The sequence below is a fragment of the Vitis vinifera genome, chromosome 7 (assembly GCF_030704535.1).
Source record: "Vitis vinifera cultivar Pinot Noir 40024 chromosome 7, ASM3070453v1".
In the NCBI taxonomy this organism is placed as follows: Eukaryota; Viridiplantae; Streptophyta; class Magnoliopsida; order Vitales; family Vitaceae; genus Vitis; species Vitis vinifera.
In genome coordinates, this window is record NC_081811.1 from 30,419,023 (window position 1) to 30,423,818 (window position 4,796).

Consider the following 4,796-nt stretch of genomic DNA (forward strand, 5'->3'; position numbering starts at 1 on the left):
GTGTTTTGCACTAATTTTGAATCATTTAAGTTAACTATGGGCTTAAAATTAATGATTGTTGTGGTGTTAATTTCAACTTTGATATTATTTTTTCATTTTTTGGTATATTATCATAATCAGTGAAAGGAAAGTGCATTTGGGTATGAGGTTTGTTCATCACCAGTTAGGGTTAGGGCTCAATGGCATTCGGGACGGGGCGGGGATGGGATTATTAATTTTTTTGTTAACGGGGATGGGAACCAATCAACCTGCCCCGAAACAGGTTTGAGTCGGGGATGGGAAATAACTGTATAATCGGGTGCGGGAATGGGATGAGAATGACCCGTCCCAAACCCGCCCCGTTGCCATTCCTACTCAAAGGCCTTTAACAAAAGGATTCGTCCTCGATATTTTCATGTTAGAGATCTAGTTCTTGTTGTTTGTAGACCCATCATCGTTATTTGTTGTTCTTTTAAGCAAATTTACATCAAAATGAGATGGACCTTATATGGTGCAAGAAGTTTACACTAACGATGCTTATAAGATTGTCGTTAAAAACAGATTAAAAATTGACTCTATCAATGACAAATTCTTAAAATGTTACTATACTTGAGTCACACCACACTCCTGTCTTGTATGAGTTTAAACTGCATATGGTGTAAAAAAAAAGTCCTCTAAATTAAAAACCTGAAAAGGTGACTTTGACAAAAGTTAAGGACATATGTTGACAAGATTATATTTTTCTTTAGTTTTAGGAAAAGTTGGAGTATAAAAAAAAAAAAAATTGCCAAGTTGAAAACCTGAAAAAACTTAGGCAAAAGTTAAGGACATATATTCACAAAATCAAAATTTTCTTTTAATATTTGTAAAAGTTAGGACATATGCTTGCAAGATTAATTTTTTTTTTTTTTTTTTGTCTTGGCAAAAGTTAGAGTGCAAAAAATAAAAAATAAAAGGTTGAACTACGTTTGACTTGATCCCTTCTCTTTGAAGGGTACGTAGGCAACTTGGGGAAACTAGTCAAGTTTAGTCACCACCATATAAAAAAAAAAGTGTATCAAGTGAGGGTTTAATTTTAATTAAATGTTGAAAGTACAACACTGTGTAGCGTCAAGTTTATGACTTGCCTAAATAGATTTTAAGTGTAGTTTTGATTTCAATTAAGTTTTGAGAAGTTAGACATCATTATGCATTTAAGTCAAACCAATTCGCAAGAGTGAAGACCTTAGTGTTTGAGTCATATCAAGTGTCGAAAGTACAACACTGTGCAATGTCAAGATTATAACTTGTCCATATAGGTGTTAAGTGTAGTTTCAATTTCAGTTAAATGTAGTTTCAATTTCAATTAAGTTTTGAGAAGTTGGACATCACTACGCATCTAAGTCAAACCAATTTATATGAGTGAAAATTTTAGCACTTAAGCCACATTAAGTGTCGAAAGTACAACACTGAGCAACGTCAAGATTATGGCTTGCCTACATAGATGTTAAATGTAGTTCTAATTTCAATTAAGTTTTGAGAAGTTGGACATCACTACACATCCAAGTCAAACAAATTCACATGAGTGAAGACCTTAACACTTAAATTGCATTAAGTGTCAAAAGTACAACATCACACAACATCAACATCAAGGTTATGACTTGCCTACATAAGTGTTAAGTGTAATTCCATTTTTTAATTAAATTTTGAGAAATTGGACAACACTACGCATCCAAGTCAAACCAATTCAGATTAATGAAGACCTTAGTACTTAAGTTGCATTAAGTGTCAAAAGTACAACACCACGTAGTGTCAAAGTCATGATTTGTTTGCTTAAGTGTTAAATATAATTTCAATTTTAATTAAATGTTATAACTTGAACACCACTATGTATTCAAGCCAACCAATCTACACGGGTAAAGACTTTAGCACATAAGTGCCAAAAATACAACACCACTCTACGTTAGGGCTATAACTTGATCACATGAGGGTCAAACTTTAAATATTCATATTTTTTTATTTTAGATATTTAAAGAAGAAAAAATTCCTCCTCAAGTGTTAAGGTGATTTAAAACAAAAAATTACCTAAAAACAAATTCATCTCTACAAATGATGAAGGTCAACACACATTTAAGAAAGATGAGTGTCCTTAAAAAAAAAAAAAAAAAACGAAAACAAAAAAAAAACTTACAAGGTTGAAGAATCCAAAAATTGAAAGGATTCTCTAAAAGAGTTCAAGTCGGGTTTCTCAAATTCTTGTCCTCTTTATATATATATATATATATATATATATATATATAATAAGGAAGATAAATTGAAAGAAAAAAAGCCTACAAAAAAGGGAAGGTGGATATTCAAATTATAAACTTTCCTGTAATGCAAAATCTTCCTTTGATAGGAAGTGGAAAGATGAGAAGACAACAAAATAGTATTCCAAAAAGGTTGGAAAGAGATATTTAAAAATATGAAACTATTAGCCCAAGGGTTCTCCTAATCGGGTTTTGATGATAACAAACCATGGTTAAGTAACTAATTGGTTTAATGTTTAAGAATCTCAGGTATAAACTCGAAAATTCATCAAAGGACCAAATGGATACAAGATCGAGACGCTTGGAAGACTTGAGATCATAGGAAATGAATGTAAGGTGATAGCATGAGTGCACTTAGGATGTTCATACATTTTCATGCATCTTAGAAAACTCGGTTTATTCTTTAAAACTTGATTTTCTATAAAACCCGAGTTTTATCAAATATACCTTAGGCAAATTGATTCAAAAGTGGCATATTAACTCACCTAAAGACCTTGCCTAAGTATTGGAAAAGAAAGAAATAAAAAAGGATAAGTTTTCGGGGCCAAAAGGCTCAACCGGTCGAGGCTAAGGCCAACCGGTCAACCGGTTGAGGAACCGGTCGACCGGTCGAGGAAGGTTAAAAACCTTCTCTCTCTCCCAGTAGCCTTCTCTTCCCGGTCGAGGTGATTCCTTTACCGGTCGAGGTCCGGTCGAGTACCGGTCGAGGTCCGGTTGAGGCAACGGTAACCTGTCACGCATTAAATGCTCCAACGGCTAGTGAACCGGTCGACCCCTAGCTCGATCGGACGAGGTTGCCTTTTGCTGTTTTTGACTCCCGAGCTTAGAAACCTATAAATTGAGAGCTCCACTTCATTTATGACTAGGAGAACAATTGCATTCAAAGCCTACCTACCTGTTCTTGATCAAAAAACTTTCATTTCTTTCTTAGTGCATCAAACCATCACTTGCATACTCTTAGTGCACTCTTGTAAATCATCATAGCTTTCTCTTGTACTTGAGCCATCCTTAAGCTAGGTTGAGAGTTTCATCTTTGTGTAAACTGAGTGTGAAAGCCTTCAAGTGGTTCAAATCTTGAAGAGATTGTATAAGAGCCCATTGGAGCCGGAATCCAAGTGTAAGAAGATTGAAAGCTTGATTGAAACTTCAAGTTAGTGGAACCCTCACTCGGTTAGGAGATTGAGGAGAGTGGACGTAGGCAAGGGAGTGCCGAACCACTATAAACCCGAGTTTGAATTCTCTAACTTTATCTCTTTCCTTATTTATTTTGTGCATATATTATTGTGTGGAAAAAGATTTTGAAAAACCCAATTCACCCCCTCTTTTGGGTATTTTCCTTAATTATTCATAGCCTTTGTTTTATCAGAAACTTCCTATTAAAACATTTCTTTGGAAATCAAAGAAAAATGAAAGGTAACTTCAAAGTCCATCTTGTATACATTACAAGGCATGCACGTGATACGTTTTGAGGTGGAGGCATTTATAGACATAAAATTTTTTAGTGAAATAAATTATCGCTAAATTGATCTTAAAAAAAATGCGGTTCCCCAATTCGACAAAATTTAGGATTGACAAGTGATATGTCATACACACATTTGACACGTGACATATATTAAAAGGTGACATGTGGTGAAATTTGGAATACTATAAAATTTAGTATTTCAAATAAAATTAAAATTTTCAATTACTATCAAAGGATAATTAAAAAATAAGTAAATATTCTTCTGTTGACAAATTCTTAAAGGAAACAAATATTAAGTAAAAAGAGAATAAAAAATAAATAAAAATTTTGTTATTGACAAATTTCCTTTATGAAGAAGAAAAGTTGCTAAAATAAATTAAGCAACTAAATCTTGGGGAATTCCAAAATTTAATTCCCTAATTTCACCTATAAATAGAGGTGACTTCGAGGGGACTTTTGGAGGATTGATAAAAACGGCTTCACATGGGAAACAAAGCTTCACAAATAAGAAAAAACTTTATAAAATCTCCTTACAAGTCTAATAAATCGTACAAGAACTACACACATGTTCTTCACATTTCAATCTACACATGCGATCTTCATCGTTCAACGAGTTCATTCGAAAACAAACCACTTATAATAATCGATTGATCTCTAAAATCAAGAAAATGTTCCCATCATTATTTTCCAAATTGTGATCAAAGGGAAAGAATTAGAAAAATATATTATTTTGTAAAAAAATATTACCACAAAGATTGTACCCATAATTTATCAATTTTAATAAAATATTTTATTTCACATATTTTTTCGTATTGTTTTGCTTATATTGCAACTCGCGAAATTTGTGCGTACAAAAACATTAACTTGATCATGAGTCGTAACTTCTACTTCTCTTCTAATGTTAAACACTAATTCGTTACGAGCTTCAGTTAAAGGCATCTTGTTCAAAGCTCGAGCTAACCGGAGCCCAATAGTTAAGACCACTTGAGCTCAGATCGGCCCGGATCCGAAACCGAAACCGAACCCGAAAACAAAATTTTCCCCATTTCACGATTCAAATGACAAAC